We start from the raw sequence: 21484 nt of genomic DNA on the forward strand, positions 1-21484 counted from the left end.
TCCTCACATATATATGTTGGATCGACTAACATTGCAATAATGTAGTCATTCGTTTGTCGATTCTCATGAAATTTTGCAGGAAGGATAGTTAGGTTTAAGTGGAAGTCTTCCATCAGATTCACTTAGACGTTTTCGTCCGTTGTGATACCACAGGAACAGCAGAAGGAAGGAAAATGCCTTCTAGTTCTTACCGTTGAACCATTAAGATCGCTTTAAAAAGCCCTCTCGAATGTTCACATCCGCTAAATCAGACCAGTTGTCAAAGAAATGATGAACTTAAATGGAACGAACTACTTCCGACTCCCAATGCGGGACACTCACAGCAGATGTTCTAGTGTCTCTTCCTCCTCGATGTCATCACATCTTCGGCAAAGGTAGTTACAGGCAGAATGTTTTTCGAAAAGTCAGTGACATGGCACGAAGGATGCAATGACTGAGACGTCTGTTCTAGCCATCGACAGCAAAACTAGTAATAATTTTGGAGTGTTCACAAACACCACTTTGTGACCATTTGCCAATCGTTGCCTTTCGGGCATGATTCTTGAGACTTAGCTTACATGTTGCAAGCGCTATACTCAGATTCCAGTACCCCTGGAATGTGTAAGGAAGTTCCTAGTTATACCCACCACCGAAGGATGGGGTATATTAATTTTGTCATTCCGTTTGCAACACACCGAAATATCCACTTCCGACTCTATAAAGTATATATATTCTTGATCAGCGTAAAAATCTAAGACGATCTAGCCCTGTCCGTCCGTCTGTCTGTTGAAATCACGCTACTCGACATCCTTCTTCAATTTTGCTCTGATCGGTCCAGATTTGGATATAGCTGCCATATAGACCGATCCGCCGATTTAGGGTCTTAGGTCCATAAAAGGCGCATTTATTGTCCGATGTCGCCGAAATTTGGAGCAGTGAGTTGTGTTAGGCCATTCGACATCCTCCAATAATATGGCCCAGATGGGTCCAGATATGGATATAGCTGCATATAGACCGATCGCTCGATTTAAGGTTATGGGCCCATAAAAGCGCATTTATGTCTGATATCACCGAAATTTTGGAATTTCTTCAATTTGGCTCAGATCGGTCCATATTTGAATATAGCTGCCATATAGACCGATCTCTCAATGTAAGGTTTTGGGGCCATAAAAGACGCATTTATTGTTCGATTTCGCTGAAAATTGGGAAATGAGTTGTGTTAGGCTCTTCGAAATTTTTCTGAAACTTTGCCTAAATAGGTCCAGATTTGGATATAGCTGCCATAAAGACCGATATCTCGATTTAAAGTCTTGGCCACCTAAAAGGCGCATTTATAATACGATTTCACTGAAATTTGGACACAGTGACTTATATTAGGCTTTTCGACATCCGTGTCGTATATGGTTCAGATCGGTTTATTTTTTGATATAGCTACTAAAGAGATCGATATTTTGTTATACACAATCGAACAATGACTTCTACTTATTAGTATTTGGTCCAAATCGGAACGTATTTCGATATAGCTGCTACAGGGCATAAGGTTTGAATTTTTCAGCGGATTTTGACGAAATGTGTTTTTAATATATACCCGAGGTGATGGATATCCAAAGTTCGGCCCGGCCGAACTTAGCGCCTTTTTATTTGTTTTGATTTTAGAAAGATGTTCCTCAGAGATTTAATGGCTGCCGGGCTGTGTAAAAAGATATATATGCCCATCGTCGTTATGATCTTATATCTTAGCCATTCCACCATTGCTTTAATTGCAAAGTTTTCCGTTTCACTAGAGTGATCGGGTTAACTTCCCAATATGACCCTCCGAACTGCGACAGGCTATCTCCTCAGTTCCCATGTGAACCACCTCCATCAGGAGACGACGACATAACTACATGCTGTCTAAGCTATACCTTTTGGGCTGTTATCGCAGAGACCATCCAAATCATCATCTTGTGTATAGATATCCACCGCCCAGAAGTTTTGGGGTAGATCTACATGATCTAGAGCGTGAGGTTCAGCCCTACTAGAGAGAACCTCTAGATCAAGCGGCATATCAAGCGTGTCTAAACATGTAGTCCTGAATGTAGTCCTTAGAGAACGATCGCCTGCCATTGCACCCGAAGAAATTGACCACCCCCGGCAAACCTGAGTAGTTCTGGCTCAATTACGTTCCGGCAGATGCAACTGCCTCAACTCTTACAGAGCAAGGTTTGATGTCGACGTGCAAGATATATGTCCCGATTGTAACCGGGGACCACACGATACACGTCACCTGTTTAACTGCCCAGACCCACTCGACTCAAACCCAGATCCCTCTGGACATACCCCATCTTAGTTGCAGAGTTCCTGGATCTTGACACTCAACAGAATCAAGCAGACGAAAGATAGATCACAACAAACCGATACAACAACAACCAGTTCTTATTCTAGAGAGTACACCCCATAGCACACGTGGCGTTGTTTGGTAGCATCCGTATAGAAATCTATATAACTTCTCTTACCAGGGATATTGTATTCCAGTCGGTTCTATATAGAATGTACCACTATTGTCAATACTACTTTGTATTAAACAGTAGGTTGATGATTTGAACCCTCGGTTTAAACCCCCAACTTTTGCCAATAGCTCTCTTGCAATTGTTTAGGGCAAGAGTTGTCTTTCTTGCCCTTTCCAAAATGTTTGATTTGAAGTTCAATTTCCTTTCCAGCAAAGCACCCAGGCCCTTTCAGTAAATAAATAGAACATGGCAGCCCCCACGAGCCACGTCACACATATCAGCTCCAACATGAGACTCATAAATATAACCACAATGGCAACGGGAATAAGCAACGAGCGAACGCTGCAGCATCAATATGGACAAGCCAGTTGCCAGGCTGTGTAATGCGTAGCATAAAATCACTCGGTAGAGCTAGACAGACAACATACCACTATGAATATCTAGTGTGTATTCCTCCACTTTGTCGCGTTCTTCTCCTAATAAATACTTTCCGGGACTTCAAGGCACCTACTGAAGTCCCACACCGCCTCACTAATCCCCATCGCGCCTAAATCTCTTGTGTCTGTATAGTACGGGAATTCTGTTAGGTCCTCTACAGCCACACAAATCAGTCGGGGACAAATTCCTCTGACGCAGTAAAGCATTAAATAAGCCACGTCCCGTCAGTATGAAACACAGACTAAGGTCGGGCAGTCCCATATGAATGTCGCGTCACGAATTTTTTGGTAAATCACCCAATCATTGTCGCTGTTCGTCCATCTGGTTCTCCACCACCATCAAGACTTTCTAAAAGAAGCGCCGCCTTATATCTCCATCTGCTAGCTCAGAAGCAGTGAACCAATAAACATGCACTAATGGAATTCCCTTTTTCACACTGTACAGAACAGCCAAATAGCTCACAAATGAAACAAGCAGGACGCCAAGCAATACCTGTATTGCTACTGCCGAAACAGCACTACACACAAGCAATCAAGCCAGCATTGGGAACCTCTGACAAGAAAGGATATTCTTTCGTTCAAGGAAAGTCGCAGCAATTCCGTGCCACCAAGGCGCTCCATAAGTTTAGCAAGCAACAAATAGACCACCATATATGAACCGAACAGCCCGACGACTAAGACCCCAATCACTTCTCAGAACATGCTTAACCGTTATGGCTACTACAAACACCTTCTCCTTCACCCGAGCGAACAGAAAACCCATTCTCTCTCTTAAATAGTCAACGTCGGACATTTAACGAGCATTGCGTTTCTAATGTTAGCTTCGCCAAATCGAATCGTAGGTGAACGGTTCCTATTCGATCATGCGGACGGTTCCTATTCGATCAGAAGGACAACGACTCGGGCACATTTCCACGAACGAAGGAAATAACCTACCGAAGTAGGTGTATATACTAACTCGAGATGATCAAGTATGGCCTTCCAGATGCTTTTACTCATCTGTCCAGTCATACCATCCGTTTAAGGTAAACTTCTGCTTCTAAGCCGGCAGACGCTGTCCAGTATTTTTACCCTATCCAGACTTGGAGGGGGCATGATCATCTCCACACTGGAAGTCTGTTCATGCTCATCCGCATTATGAAAGAAAGTTCCCATTAAAACCCTAACACACTTGTTCCAAGAAGTCAATATCTACTTCATGTTCTTACGTCCTACCCTCTTCATGTGAGGATATTTATTTAAAACACGTTTCTGCAATCCAATCAGCATTTCAGTCATCTCATCCCTAAAACTACTTTTTGCAACGCATCTGGTCCTCCATGGAATACAACCAATCTTTCTAGGCTGAAGAACAAGGAGTATAAATTATAAAAAAGGTTTAAACGCTCAAGGTCAACGTCTGACTTTTCGATGTATTCTTTAGCAAGTTGCGAATATAATAAAGAAAACAAATTGGCATATGGTAGTTATTTGAATAAAATTAGAAATCAATTGAAATCAAATCCTAAATCCTTTTACAAATTTGTGAATTCAAAGCGACGTTGTAATAGTTTGCCGAACTTTCTTAGTTATAAAGCTAAAGTTGACAACGATTCGGGCATTGCCGACATCTTTGCTGACATTTTTAGCACTACTTACTCAGATATTTATTATGATTTATGTGGGATTTAACTATACACAATCAACAATTCAGCTTTTATAGACGTGTCTGGGATTGGCGAAATCGTAGTACTTGAAAATTTATTAAAAATGTCACTGAAGATAACTTTTAATCCCGGTCCAGATGGAATTCCATCGAACACTTTAAAGCATTGCGCTCTCGAACTTTCGTATCCCCTTTTTACACTTCTCAACAGTTCATTAAAGCATGGATATCTGGAAGCATGGAATTGTGGAAGCAATCTTATATAAGACCGTTATTTAAAGCCGGAAATCGCAATGAGGTTTCTAATTACAGGGCATTTCAATTTTGAATGCTATTCCGAAGCTATTAGAGAAAATTCTGACTGACACTATTTTATATCAAGTCTCTTCTTTACTGTCTCCCCACCAACATGGGTTCCGGAAATCGAAATCGACGATAACAAATATTTTAAAATTTACTTGTTTGGTCAACGCTGGCCTTAGAGAATGCTAACAAACGGATACTATATATTCCGATTTTAGTAAAGCATTTGATAAAGTCAACCACAACCTTCTGTTAAAAAAAAATAGTCCTTATTGGTTTCAGTCCATCTTTAATAAAGTGGATCAGATCATAACTGACTGGACGTACGCAAAGAGTTAAATTTGGTACTGCAGTTTCCAAATCAATTGTTGTCTCTTCAGGTGTTCCACAGGGTAGTCATCTTGGTCCTGTGCTATTTTGTTTGTTCATAAACGATCTCCCTTTTACTTAAAAGCACTCGAATATTTTGATGTATGCAGATGATGTAAAGATCTTCAGATCAAAGAGAGACTCTGATGAACAGCGTTATCTTCAGTATGACCTTGATACACTTTACGAATGGTGCAACCAGAACATTATGGACCTTAATGTTTCCAAATGCAAACACATATCATTTTCAAGAATAACCTCTCTTAAAACTAGCTACTTTTTGGGTTCCAATCAACTTCAAGTAGTCTATAGCTTTAAGACCTTGGATTTCTTCTAGACCAACCCTTAAACTTCCGTCAACACATCTCAATGGTTGTAAATAAAGCACGTAGTGCTCTTGGCTTCATGAAACGCTGGAGTAAAGAACTTAACGATTTCTCTGTGACGAAAAACTTATATACGTCGCTAGTCAGATGTAATCTCGAGTATGGTTCAGTGGTATGGAATCCAAACTACAATATTCATTCTGACTTGATAGAAGCGGTTAAAACCCAATTTCTATTATTTTATCTCCGTCAAAATGGGTGGGACAGAAGTTCATTACCTTCGTATGAGTACTGATTAAATCTTATAAAGCTTCCTACATTAAAAAGTCGTAGAACCATGCTAAACATTACGTTTTTGACTAAATTAATTCATGGTCAAATAGATTCCTGATTTCTTTCTTTGATTCCTGCCAGATATTTTGATCTTTTGAAAATTTCTTATTATAAAACCAACTATGCCAATAATGATCCTTTGTCAATTTAATCAACTGAAAGATATACTAGATCTATCTGAGAATAGAGAAAGTTTAGAAAGGAAAATTATATTATTTGTAAATTCTTAGGTTAATACATTTGTAAATATATTGTTATTAGTCTGTAAGGGTATTTATTATCTATAGACTTAAAAAATTGTCTTCCCATTCTAAACCGCCCAGGTACTCCTGACTAGAAACCTGCAGTCTACCACGCCGGCACACGCGGTATACTTTGCTCTGTTGTCCTGTACGAATCTCGTAAAGTGATCTTTCTTGCTCCCAATCAACAGTCGCTTGTACGATCTCCTCAAACGCCTGACGTTCCGCCACATCGTTAAATTTTCATTCATACACGATTGTTAACCATTTGTACAGAATGAAGAAAAATGCATTGGAACAAGTTATCGTTAAACTCACCAGAAGTTCATATGATTTCGCTATTCGAAATAAAATGTTTTTAACGCTATATGAAGTTTAATTTTATTGAAAATTGGTTCATTTTAACTAAACCATGGGGTCACTTTTTTTGAGTCTAGTTGTAGAAGACCCAATTTCACCGCGAGTAGTCCTCTAACTAAAAATCTGTTATTGAAAAGACTATAATCTACTTTATACAACTTTGGTAAATGGATACAATTGATTTTCTTCTTTTAAACAAAGTTTTTTTTTATTCTGTCTGTTTTAACTTTTTCTCAATTCAATTAATTGACAGATCGTTGTAATGACAGATTTTCCATTAACCTCGCATATCGACTCAAGATGCTATCATCAAATTAAAATACCAATTTCTTTGTAATATTTAATGCATCCCTGAACTCTATGTTTACCTTGAGCAGATGATGAAAAGCTTCAGTGCATTATAAAATAATAAACATTCCAAAATTTACAACACTTCTTTATGGCGCAAAGTTTGTAATTTATAGGACTGTTGAACCTTTGGCGCTAAAAGCAAAAATACATAAACTCCCCCCCTTCATGTACCTCCGTTGCACCCGTTGGTTTGGTATTACATATAAATTTTTAAGGTTATCTATCTTGTAGAGGTTGTTGTAAAATGCCTACACGAGAAAAATTTACGATCACTCATTTGAATGCAACCAAAAAAAAAGAAGCAAACAGAAACGAAGAAAGAATTCCTACTCTCAGATGTATAGCATGCACAAGAAAGTCATAAATTCAAGTAAAACCACAAAATCAATGCATGAATGGTCGACCGAATGAACTGAACTCGGGAGAAATACTCAAATATTTTCCTAATATTTGTACAGATTTTCCCGATCATTGAAATTGGCTTGGACAAGGTGTATGCAAACACTGGCTGTAGACTTTACACCTTAGACTATTCACCAAAAAGGCAATGTACGTCTCGTCCCGTCCCATCCGTCCGTCTGCCTCGTACAAATATTTGCTCTCGAATTTATTCCGAAGATAAACAATTGTATGGGTAAAAAGAAATTTATTCAGTTTTCCTGTTTTCTTTTTGTTTTAGTTTTGTTATTAAAAATCTTTAAGAATAACGCCTACTCGTTTTATACACATTTTTTAATCGGTGAAAATACCGAATTTTTTCGGTATTCTGTTTTTTTTTCGGCTCCTATAGTTCCCAAGTACTGGTAAGTGATGAGTGAAGTGCTAATGGATGCTTTGTTTATTCCAGGAATATGAAAGCAATTTGTTGGCTTGTTAATTTTTTTTTTTTTTTGTATTTATTTTATTTTGGCTTAGGGTATGTGTTTTATATCCCAGGCAATTCACTTTACAGATGAGCGCGATGATTGCCGTCAAATATGTGGCGCTGTTGCTGTTGAGTGGTAATAGTGTTGTCGGAAAAATTGCTAGAGATGTAGAAAGTATGTGGAAAATGTATGTAAAATGTTACCTAAAGTCTCATTAGAGAAAGAAAAGTCAACGCTAAGATGAGAATTTGAAATATTATAGGTGATAAATATACTTCACATAGCAAATTTTAGCTAAATCACATGCAGATTGATGTTTCTAGTAGCGATATCAAAGATTCGCTTTAGATAAGAGCTATTTGCAATCTACAACGACCTGCATCCATAAAAAGAGTGCTTTCGACCGCGGGACGAACATGGTTCCAATGCCTTAAACGGTTAACCCCTATTAACCGGCATGCTAGCTTTTGATTTTGAACCTCTATAAACAGTGTTTTACCTCTATTATCCGTGCGTCAATAATGCTTCCTCTTTTAACCGTGCGTAACTCTATTAACCGTACACCACACACATCATTGTTTATTGTAAATTCCTGGAATCCCCTTTTTTATTTTTAGTTTAAGTTGAATATTAAATCACATTCAGTCGCTTATTGAAAATTGACCCGTCAAGGTGTTTGTTCCAAAATTACTCCAACAAAAAGTAAGAGCGTGCTAAGTTCGGCCGGGCCGAATCTTATATACCCTCCACCATGGATCGCATTTGTTGAGTTCTATGTGCAGTATTTTTTTTTTTAGGCAAACAAAGAATATTGAATAAGAACTGTTGTGCTATTGGAGCTATATCTAGCCCGACTCGGCCCATAAATGGATGATGAACAATGTAGAAGTCAATGTGTAATATTTCAGTTCATTCGGATAAAAATTGTGCCTTGCAGGGGCTCAAGAAGCAAAATCGGGAGATTGGTTTATAACGTCATGAGATCTTCGAAATCGGATGAGAATTGCGGCCTCTAGTGGCTCAAGAAGTCAAGATCCAAGATCGGTTTATAAGAGAGCTTTACCAGATTATGAACCAATTTGAATCATACTTAACACAGTTGTTGAAAATGATACCAAAACACTACGTGCAAAATTTCAGTCATATCGGAAAAGAATTGCGCCCTCTAGAGGCTCAAAAAGTCAAGACTCAAGATCGGTTTATATGGCAGCTATATCAAAACATGGACCGATTTGGTCCATTTACAATCCTAACCGACCTACACTTATAAAAAGTATTTGTTCAAATTTTCTCTTTCGAAAGTTAGCGTGCTTTGGCAGACAGACGGACATGGCTAGATCGGCTTAAAATGACATGGCGATCAAGATTATATATACTTTACTAGCCGAGCCGGGCCCGCTCCGCTGCGCCTTCTTTAACTCTCTAATATCTTTTTAAGGTGGGGACACTTCGCCCTGAATGCGGATATCGAATTCGCGCCATTTTAGCCTATGACGCTGAATGTATTCGAATCCTGGCGAGAAGATCGGACAAAGCCCGCTGGGTACTTGGACCCAAATTTTAATACCCTATTCGTTTTCTGGTATTCAATAGCTTTCATATGATACCCTTATTGTGCCTATCGGACCACTTTCGGATATGCGTGGCGTTTTTGGGGCAAGGGGGAGGGTCCGCCTCCAACCGATATCTAAAAATTGTATAGCCTATGTTTCCTTCCAGACAAACGATCTATGAAAATATTAAGAGAATCGGTTCAACCAAGTATCATATAGTCATAATGGGTCTAATGGCGTTTTTGAGTGATGGCATGACCCCCTATACTTCAATCTGATATTGAATGCCAGAAATCTCTCCCGAATACCTTTCACTTGAGCTCCATATTGAAATGATCATCCAATATGTCTGTTTGGGACAGTTTTGGGGTTGGGGTGGCCCGATGGGTACATAGACTCAAATTTGAATACCATATTCGTATTCCACTCTCCAATACTTTTCATTTGATTCCGATATTGTCTCGATCGGTCCACTTTTGATTTTGAGTTGTGTTTTTGACATAAGGGGGAGGGTCCGTCCCCTTCAAATTATGTAGCCTATGTTTCCTTCCAGATCAATCTACAAAATATACGAAAATTTCGAGAAAATCGATTCTGCCGTTTTTCAGTCTATACGGAACAAACAATCCGAGTCCCATATATCCGTGATTGGCTAATGTGCAATTTTTGGGCGTTTTTGTGGGGGTGGAGTGACCCCTTATACATCATACTTTCATTTGAAACCCATATTGTCCTTATCGGCTCACTTTTGATTTTGGGTTATGTTTTTGGGGTAACGGTGGAGGGTCCGCCCCCTTCAGTTATCAATAAATTATAAAGTTTATGCCTACTTCCTGACCATATTCGTAATCTACTCCCGAATAAATTTCATTTAAGTCCCATATTGTCAAATAAACCTATTTTAAGGGGTTTTTTGGGCTGGGGGTACTTGGTACTAGGTACTTGGACCCAACTTTTACATTGAATACCTTTCATTTCAATCCCATATTGTCCCGATCGGTCCACTTTTTTTTTTGGTAGTACTTTTGTGGTACCTCCCGATACCAAAAAATTATATAGCCTATGTTTCATTCCAGACCAACCTACACAATCTATGAAAATTTCAAGGAAATCGGTTCAACCGTTTTTGAGTCTATACGGAACAAACAAACAAACACAAATTAAATTTTAATATATATAAGATGGGGTCTGAGACGAATATTTCGAGGAATTACAAACAGAATGACGAAATTCGTGTACCCCAATCCAATTGTGGAGGATATAACAAGTAAAAGCGTGCTAAGTTCGGCCGGGTCGAATCTTGGGAACCCACCACCATGGATTCTGCTAAAATATGGGAGCTACATTAGGTTCTCGAAAAATTGAGACATCCAGGTGCTAAAGAAATCAAATCGGGAGATCGGTTTATATTTGAGCTACATAAGGTTATAGACCGATTTTGAACGTACTTGGCACAGTTGTTGGAAGTCATAACAGAACACTTTATGCAAAATTTCAGCCAAATCGGACAAAAACTGTGGCTTCCAAGGGCTCAAGAAGTCAAATTGGTCGATCGGCTTATAAGGGAGCTATATCCAAATCTGAATCGATATGGACCATTTGCAAAATTTCAAGCGGCTAGCTTTACGCGTTCGACCGCTATCGTGTGATTCCGACAAACGGACGGACATGGCTGGTTCGACTCAAAATGTCGGGACGATCAAGAATATATATCGTTTATGGGGTCCTAGAACTATATTTCAAGGTGTTACAAGTGGAATGACTAAATTAGTATACCCCCATCCTATGATGGTGGATATAAAGAGATCACGTAAAGTTCTTTCAATTTAGGAAAAATTAAAACTAATTATAGATCACAGTAAAAATATCTCCATTGGTTTGTTATCAGAAAAATATGGTGTTGTCAAACAAACTGTAAGGAAACATCTGTAAAAGTTGCTTCTAGAAGTGAATCTATATATGGCATACACTAAGACAATCTGAAAATTCAAAAATTGATTTCGCAACATGCGAATGGTTTCGTCCAGAAAGGCTCAAGGGATCCCCAATTTCAGGTGAGTTTATTCAAATTTAACAAGCCTATTTTGGAAGCGTTTGGCTCAGACTTCACTGGTAAAGAATTATCCAACAATGGGTACAATGCATCCAAGAAGAGAATAACAGATTTGCTTTGTGGTAATGCAGCTGAGACACACAGATGCAAACTGACGGTAATAGGAAAAGTGCCAATCCAAGTGCACTGGAAAATGTACCCAACTTTCCTGTAATTTACAAATCAAATAAGAGATTCTTGGTAACGCAAAAACTTTTCCTCGAGTTAGGTTAGGTTAGGTTGAAACGAAGGTGTAGATATTAATCCGCCCATGCCACTATGGACATATCCCTAAGCCAGTAACCGGATTGTTGTGCGCTCTTAAAAGTATACTTCCTCTAGTGGTTTAACAACAATTTTGTGCCAAAAGTAAAAGAACTTCTACAAAACATTGGCTTCGATAGGAACTGCAAAGTGCTTTTGCTTCTAGATAATTGTCTAGCACACCCAGATGTATATGTACTGAAATCTGAAAACGTTGCAGTAAAATTTCTTCCACCGAATTATACTTGCTTAATTCAGCCTATGGATCAAGGGGTAATTCGAAGTTTCAAATGCAATTACCAAAAATTAATCGTCCAAAAACTTTTGGCAGCAGATAGCAGACATGATTTCTCCAAGTCTTTGAATATTAAGTCAGCTTTGTGGACAGCTGCTATATCTTGGGACAAGGTAACACCACAAGTGTTACGTAATATTTAGAACAACCTGCTGTCCCAAATGACGAAGATTCGAACTATGCCGCAGACATTGTAGTACCGTCTGGGTGTTCTATTGATGACCTCTTAAAATTGGATCCAGTGATTTCACTCCCTGTGCTTAATCAAATGGTAAATTAAAGCAAAGATAACGAGACTGATGGTGATTCCGAAGTGTCAGTCGAAGGAAACTCAAAAGACCCAGAAATAACTACAATGGCTCAAGCAATGGAGGAATGCAGTGTTCTTTTAGAACTTCTTGAAAACAATAGAATTCCCGAAATTTCAAAGTCAAATGTAATGCAGGTACAAATCAATTCAAACAAAAAATACATGCTCAAAAACAATCAACACTTCATAAGTACTTTAAATAAATATTATGTCATGTAAGTAGTATATTTACTTTAAAACGCCATTTATATACCGATGTATGTATATAACATCATAGAACTATGTATGGTATTGAAATAAATCTATATAAATACACAATTAATGACATAAAAAAATCTGTATTAATGGTGTTTTTCGGTTTTCCAAGCTAAACTCGGTCTCGAGCGAGCCAGATAATCGAGGTTCAACTGTATTACACAAAGAATGATATGGTGGACAGTATACAAGAAAATACTGTAAATTAAAGAAATACAATTGGTAATTTTTTATGTAGAACAATCAAGCAACCGCTCTGTAAAATAAACTTGAAAGTAGATATGCTAAATACCTGGAGCAAATATAGTCGAACTTTGTTATAAATGAATAGGTACGATTTTTAATGACATCACAAAGTTGGCTATAATAATTATTTAATGTTTAATCATCACTCAGGGTTTTTAGCTGTGCCAGCCTTCATTTTCCAGAAACAGTAAGCTCCGCAGATATCGTAAGCATTTGCTTAGACATTACATTTTGAGTAATTGTGTCTGTAAACAATAGACAGTCGTAAGTACCGGTAGAATTTAAACAAATAATTCATTACATTCTTACTTAAACTATTACTTACATTTGATTGCTTTTTTTAATTTTCCCATAAATTTGTATTAATTTGTAAGCTTGTGTGACAAACTTATGTTGATTGCAATGTTTATTAACGATAATTTTTTATCAAGTTGAATTTATTGTGTTAACATTACAACACAAATGCTTAACATGTTGCCACTTATCGGTTCTGTTTTTTTATCATTTACATTATGGTTTCTACAGGGTAGCTTACACGAAATGTGTTTGCTTCTGAGTTTGTACAAAAAGACCTGCGAAGGATCTTTAGCGCAATAGTGTGGTTACATATTTTTTTGGCTGGAAAGTAACAGCCCTCTATTGTTGGCGAACTCAAATACCTCAAAGTGAACGAAATGTTTGTGTATCGAGCCATAAATCGTTATAATGATACTGGTAGCGTTGCCAAATACCTTGGTGGTGGTCCAGAAAACTAAAACAACACATGATGACTCAAATTCAACAGTCGTAGAGGCCATCAAATGGCTAAAGATCTGAAAATATCCAGTGAAAGGATGCAAAATATATTGAAATACGAGCTCAAGGCACATGCTCTTACACCAAATTAAAAAAGTTAAACTCGAAAGAGCAAAGAAGTTGCTGCGCTTGCACAAACGTATTTGAATTTCCGAACATCGTGTTCTCTTGCGGAAAAAATTTCCTAATTCGAAAACTCCCAAAATGATTGTGTTAACTTAACCGAGCGCAGTAATTTCCAACCTTAGTAACCGTTATCAATCGTTTTCATTGAGTCTGGCGTCAAAATTAATGTTACCTATTGTCGGGAAAACATTTTGGGAGCTGCTTTGGAGCCGAGGGTATACAAACGTTTCAATCGTAGACCATGGACGTACCAGCAAGACTCGGCACCGTTACATGAAAGACGTGTAAACCAAGAATGGCTGTCCAATAAGCCAGATGCCAATCCGATGGAGTTTTCTATTTGGGCAACCAAGATAAGCAATAAAGTTGCTATAACACGATATTTGCGATACATAGGTACTGTCACTTTCTGTATCCATTAAAAAATATTTATGTACGTCAAATACGAATAGAGAGCGCTCTAATTTGCGTGTACTCGCATATGCATGAAACTTTTTTTACAGACATATATATGTCTGCATGCATCTTCGATGAAATTAATGCTCGCTTTAATCGAAAGAATCCATAAGTAGTATTTTGGATTAAAAATCCAGAATACAACTGCCAAATTCTGCCAAATTATCACAAATTTACGCTTCTAGGGGTCATAAGACACTAATAGGGATATTGGTTTATATGGGAGCTATATCAGCTTATAGACCGATTTGAGCCGCACTTGGCACTGTTGTTGGAAGTCATAACAAAACACTTCGTGCAAAATTTCAGGCAAATTGGATACACTCAACCAAATTTGTTATTCAAAACAGCCAAAATGTTTGCTAAAAGAGCAGAGCAAAATACGCAGTTTCAATTACAAAAATCTGCTGAAAAAATTTGTTATGGTATTTTTCATGTTCAGCTAAATCGGACAAAAATTGCAGCTTGTAAAGGCTCAAGAAGTCAAATCGGGAAATCGGCTTATATGGGCGCTATATCAGGTTATAGACCGATTTTGACCGTAGTTAACACAGTTGTTGGAAGTCATAACAGAACACTATGTGCAAAATTTCAGCTAAATCGGACAAAAATTGCAGCTTGTAAGGGCTCAAGAAGTTAAATCGAGAAATCGGCTTATATGGGAGCTATATAAGGTTATAGATCGATTTGGACCGTAGTTAACTGTTGTTGGAAGTCATAACAGAACACCACATGCTCAATTTCAGCCAAATCGGACGCGAATTGCGGCTTGTAAGGGCTCAAAAAGTCAACTCGGGAAATCGGTTTATATGGGAGCTACATATATCAGGTTATAAAAAAATTTGGACCGTTCTAAGCACAGTTGTTGGAAGTCATATTTGAACACTATGTGCAAAGTTTCAGCCAAATCGGACAAAAATTTCGGCTTCCAGAGGCTTAAGAAGTCAAATTGTTAGATCTGTATATATGGGAGCTATATCAGATTAGAGACCGATTTGGACGGTACTTAACACAGTTGTTGGAAGTCAGTCTCTTTACCTTACTATTTCGCATTTTCGCACAGTGGTTCACGTAAAATTGGTTTTTTTTAATTTTTTGTGGGCATATGTGTAAGAAACTAGGCTTCCCAAGTTGTCGTTTGAGGGTGGTGTCATCTATTTACTACAATATTTTCCATTTTTGCACAGTGGACCAATCAGTTTTACAATCTTCTTTATCTTGTTAGTAGACCTTGCGGATATTGAGGGAACCTAATTTTAATGTTGGATCACCTTATTATTTTCTAGATTTAATTTTTGTTTTTTTTTTTTTTTTTTGTTTGAAATTAACTTTTCATGAACAAATAATTTGAAATTAATTAACTGCGTGCAAAATTGCAGTAGTTTTCTGCTAATGTAAGTAACAGAGCACTGTTAAATTAGTGGTTTGTGTCTCCACTAGTTTAATTCAGAATTAATCTTTAGTATGCATATGTATTCCGATGCAAATGAAATACTGTAATTAGCATACCTCCCATCTGCTTGAAATTTTACATAAATACTTTTTATCTGTTTGCGCTTTCTTTCTTTTTGGTCTTAAAATCTAATTGAGATTCCATTGCAGGATTTTGTCCGGCTTTAGTCCATTGTTAAATGCTTTCTATTCAAAGAATAGTATGGCAAAAAACATTTAATAGTCAGCAAAGAATGTGTTGTTGCTAGAAGTATTTGACTGATTTCCTGTATCGCGATTTCATTTTCGACAAAGAAAAGTCATCAGCAGGGGATGTCAAATGGATCATGGTGCTTTACAACCATTCCAACTAGAGTAAGTTGTAAAGCATACATGCATCGTACTTCCTGGATAATATGCTGCAATGGAATCTCAAATACTTTTTATTTAAAAGGTCGGTTGGGATTGTAAATGGACCAAATCATGTCATATAAACCAATTCATTGATTCTACTTCTTGAGCATCTGTAGGGCCCCATTCACTCTTCCGCATTTCAGCATAAATTGACAAATTTTTTCACAGCTTGTGACTCTGTAATTGCATTCTTTCTTCTGTCAGTTATCAGCTGTTACTTTTAGCTTGCTTTAGAAAAAAAGTGTAAAAAAGTATATTTGATTTAAGTTCATTCTAAGTTTTATTAAAAATGCATTTACTTTCTTTTAAAAAATCCGCAATTACTTTTTGTGCAACCCAATATATTAACGACAATTACTTTTTGGGCAACCCAATACATTCTTGATCGTCTAGACATTTTGAGTTAATCTAGCCATGTCCGTTTGTCGAAATCACGATCGTGGTCGAATATATAAAGTTGCCGCTTGAAATTGTGCACAGATACAACCCACTGATGTAGCACGTTGGGGAGTGCAAATGGGGCATATCGGTACAGATTTGGATATAGCTCTAATATAAAGCGATCTCTCGATTTGACATATTCAGACCTGGAAGCCGCAATAGTTGTCCGATTGGGCTTAAATTTTGTTTGCAGTGTTTTGTTACGAATCCCAATAACCGTGCCAAGTACAGTAGAAATCGGTAATCTGATCCCATATAGGTCTCATATAACCCGATCTTTCGATTTGACATCTTGAGGCACTGGAAGCCACAATTTTTGTCCGATTTGGCTAACATTTTTATGTAGTGTTCTGTTAAGACTTCCAAGAACTGTGCCAAGTGCGGTCGAAATCGGTTAAGAACCTGATATTGCTCCCATATAACCTGATCTCCCGAATTGCCATCTTAAGCCCCTACAGTCCGTAATTTTTGTCCGATTTGGCTATAACTTTGCACGTGGTGTTCCGTTACGACTTCTAACAACTGGGCCAATTACGGTCCAAATCGATCTTTAACTTGATGTAGCTCCCATATGAGCGGTTTGTTCGGTTCCTAAAAGCTTTCATTTGGCATAAATTTGGTACGTTGACTAAAATTATGCCTTTCAACTAATTTTATTTTGTGTCAATTTTACACAGAATCCATGGTGGTGGGTTTAAAAGATAATCGGCTTGTTGTGCGCTCTAAAAACAATGAAGTAATCTCGAAAAAGAAAATTTTAAGCTAGGAATTCCATGCTACTTATAAAATCCTTAATTGTTTCCAATACCACTCCCCTAAGTTGGTTCATGTCTGGTATTTGTTAGACGCGAAAGCCGGGCAATTACAAAGGAAATGCTCCAATATCTCATCATCTTCCCAGCAAGCCCTACACATGCTATCGTTTGCCGCTCCGATTTTACAAAAGTGAGCTCGTTGTCCTTTGTGTCCCGTTATGATACCAATAGCTATACTGATCTCCTTCTTGCTTCCTTTCAGTAATAGCCTTGTCTTCTCATGATCTGGATCCCCCCATAGGATTTTCACCGTCCTACCGACCGTTTCGCTGTTCCACAATGTTGCATGCGCATTCGTCGCCCACTCCCTTAACTCGGACTGCGTCGTCCCTAAAGGCTTCGGGTTAAACAAGTTTATTGACGGCAGTCCTCTGGCCTTCACCACCAAATCGTATGCCCTTTCATTTCCCCTTACTCCGTTATGGCCCGGCACCCAAACGATGCGGACTTTGGCGTTAATCAACTTCTTACACTGCAAGACTGTTCGTGACCTTATCGTCCTGGTTGTTATCGCCCTTATGGAAATTTTACTGTCGGTAAAGATGTTCACACTCGACGTCCTCGCCTTAGCACCACACCACTTCAGGCATTCCGTGAACGCCCGGGTCACCCCCTGCAGGACCGTATTATGGTCAGGCAGTCTAAAACAGATGTCAGTCCCTGGGTTCTCAATGTATACCCCTAGGCCCACACTGTCTTCTAGCTTTGATCCATCCGTGTAACATAATCTTCAAGATGGCAATACCAGGGTTCCGTCAATCCAAGACTGTGCCGATGGCAGCAGTGCCTCGCACTCGACTTCAAGGTTCATTTCAGGTATCCGATCGGAAACCTTTTCCCTACCTTCCAGGTTTCCTATCGTCGCCTCGATTATACCGCATTGGCATTGGCTACTCCCATCCTCAATCCATTCTCCCATCGCCTTAAGTCTCATAGCCGTAGTGGCTGCCTCACACTTAATCTGAATGTCAATGTGTCGGATACCTAGAATAGTCTCCAGTGCCCTAGTGGGCGTGGTCCACTAGGGCACTGTTCCGCTTATGCCAAGACAACATGTTTTCTGAATTTGTTGTAAAGGGTGATATTTTTGAGGTTAGGATTTTCATGCATTAGTATTTGACAGATCACGTGGGATTTCAGACATGGTGTCAAAGAGAAAGATGCTCAGTATGCTTTGACATTTCATCATGAATAGACTTACTAACGAGCAACGCTTACAAATCATTGAATTTTATTACCAAAATCAGTGTTCGGTTCGAAATGTGTTCATTCACCGTAACGTTGCGTCCAACAGCATCTTTGAAAAAATACGGTCCAATGATTCCACCAGCGTACAAACCACACCAAACAGTGCATTTTTCGGGATGCATGGGCAGTTCTTGAACGGCTTCTGGTTGCTCTTCACTCCAAATGCGGCAATTTTGCTTATTTACGTAGCCATTCAACCAGAAATGAGCCTCATCGCTGAACAAAATTTGTCGATTCACTGAAAATGATTTCACTGAAAATGATTTGCAAGCGTTGCTCGTTAGTAAGTCTTTTCATGATGAAATGTCAAAGCATACTGAGCATCTTTCTCTTTGACACCATGTCTGAAATCCCACGTGATCTGTCAAATACTAATGCATGAAAATCCTAACCTCAAAAAAATCACCCTTTATAATACTTATGTTGCACTTTTTCTCCATAGCAGTCCACCAAACTACTGAGGCGTAAATAAATATTGGTCTAATCACTTTCCTGTAAACCCAGTGCACTGTCCTCGGATTCAGGCCCCATTTAGAGCCTACGGCCCGTCTACATAGTGTCCAACATCTGTGAGCCTTCGCAGTACGCTCCTGAATGTAACATTTCCAATTCAGTTTCCTGTCCATGATCACACCTAAGTATTTGACCTTGTCAGATATCGAAATCGTCTTATTGAGACAACGTGGTGCGTTACATTGGCCCACCTTCGTCTTCCTAGTGAATAGGCATATTTTAGTCTTCTCTGGGTTAACATTGAGATCTCTGGGTCTAGCCCAGTCATATGCCATATGCAAGACCCTTTCGACCCTTCTGTATAGCTCGTTCGGATCCGGAAGTTCGAATCCGCAGACGGGTTCAAATCCCTCCTTAGTCAGCATCAGTAATAGGTTATTTGTGGTGGTCACCCATAGGAGTGGCGATGCCTGTGGCGTGCCCTGTGCCACTTTCTCCCTTATATTTATGCCATGCGACACACAATTTATCCACCTGTTCCTTAGCTTATGGTTTATCCAGTCTCTAAGGACCAGGTCCATCCGGTACTGGTTTAAGGTTTGGATCAATATGTCGGTCCGCACATTGTTAATATTGGTAACCTGTATTCTATTCAACATTACGAAGCTGATTCTATGGTACCAGAATTACATAGTTAATAATTTTTTAAGTAAATATTTTAGCATTAGGAAAGCCAATTACAACCATGTAAATACCTTAGAAATTGTTTTCTAAATATGACCATCAACTTGTGGTTGACTGAAAATTCGTCGTGATGTTAACTTCAGTTTTTATTAACTTACCTTTAATTGTAATTGCAAGGAATATCCATATAGGCGAATGTTATTTTATCCGTTTTCTTGAAAAGCTAAAGTTAAAAATTGCACTTCTAGATATGTCTCCAAATCAGTTTAGTTTTTGAAAAACTTGTCTTTATTGTTTAATTTGTTTGCGGCACTTTACAATCAAAGTCTATTATTTCTAAAAAACTTTTGTCAAATTTCTATTTAATTATTCCAGTTTTATTTATTTAAATTTTTTTGTTTGTACAAATTTTACACTGCACAACCATCACAAACTTTTGTTTTTTGAATTAAAATCATAAGGAGTGCCATTAACTTTTGTAAATTTATATGGTCATATAAAGACACTCTTCTCCAAATAGACACTTGCAGGCGATTATAAAGAAATTTAATCTCACATGAGCATATAAAATGTCATCACTCGTCCGTCGGCCACTTGTTTTAATCCGCGGGCTTTGGTTTTCTTTAACTTGGCGCACGCTTAGCTTAATCCTTTTGTTATGACGACCGCCACCAGCTGTTGTCGTCTTAGTGCAGATGGTTGACAAGTGTGTTTGTTTGTTTATTTTCTTGCACAAATCACTTTATGAAAATATTTACAAACGAACGACGTGCATTTCCGTACCGAACGTGTATTGCATGCGCATAAGCGTTATGTGTGCCCAATGCAATTCGAGCACTACCGTCATACGTCTTCCGTTGCCTTGTATCACTGGCAAATGTATTCAAACAACTGAGTGTGTGGGGATTTGCAGCGATGACTTCTGGCTCGTCGTTTTGATCGTGTTGCTTGCTATGTGCTGTGTGGTGTGAATTCGTCTTGCAACATATACTTCACGTAGCACTTATTTTCACCAACGTTGCAATATAACAATGTATATATACATATTCCACTCCACTAGGGGTTGAATGTTGTTAGGGCTCTTGGTGCTAGAGATCATGTTGATACAACATGATGACATTTCACTGTTATGTGTCTGGCAACAATTTCGACTCTTCGGTCGTAGTGTTGCTTCTTTCTTGCAAAGATATATCCTCAAGGTTGGTAAGGATATAAGCGTCTCGGCAGCTGAACTGGCAGAGTTCCGATGACCCACGTTGTGGGTTTGATTCCGACCAGAGTCTTTTGTCGGTCTCTACTGTGGTTACACAGTGTCTGAGTCTGATTTCAGACTGTCACTTTAATCTCATCATAGCTCATTATGCTTAAATGGGTGAGCTCGTGTCTACATGAGCATATTTCAAATAAACCTGCCTATCGACAAGTCTTAATACGATAACTTTTTGCAGACATACTGAAAGAGAGGCAGGTATGCCGATATGGCTAATCCTGTCAGCATATTCTTATATTAAGTTATTCAAAATCAACATAGGCCCTTCAAATCAATGCAACCTTTATAAAAGACAAAGTTTTAAAACCCTGTCCCACAAAGGTCGTGTAGGGTTTAAAAATATTTAAAACATGTGAAATAAATAAAAGCCTTATAAAGGGTGATTTTTTTGAGGTCAGGATTTTCATGCATTAGTATTTGACAGATCACGTGGGATTTCAGACATGGTGTCAAAGAGAAAGATGCTCAGTATGCTTTGACATTTCATCATGAATAGACTTACTAACGAGCAACGCTTGCAAATCATTGAATTTTATTACCAAAATCAGTGTTCGGTTCGAAATGTGTTCATTCACCGTAACGTTGCGTCCAACAGCATCTTTGAAAAAATACGGTCCAATGATTCCACCAGCGTAC

General features: G+C 38.5%; 1 protein-coding gene across 1 annotated transcript in view; it reads right to left on the bottom strand.

The window, feature by feature from the left end:
• The window catches only part of LOC106080697 (putative phosphatidate phosphatase), a 71836-nt gene extending 51347 nt beyond the window's left edge, over positions 1-20489 (bottom strand). The window contains exon 1 of the mRNA XM_013242165.2: positions 19737-20489. The gene's annotated coding sequence lies outside the window, so the exon portion shown is untranslated. The remainder of the gene's footprint in view (positions 1-19736) is intronic.
• Between the last annotated feature and the right edge of the window lie 995 nt (positions 20490-21484).

The sequence above is a fragment of the Stomoxys calcitrans genome, chromosome 5 (assembly GCF_963082655.1).
Source record: "Stomoxys calcitrans chromosome 5, idStoCalc2.1, whole genome shotgun sequence".
NCBI lineage: Eukaryota > Metazoa > Arthropoda > Insecta > Diptera > Muscidae > Stomoxys > Stomoxys calcitrans.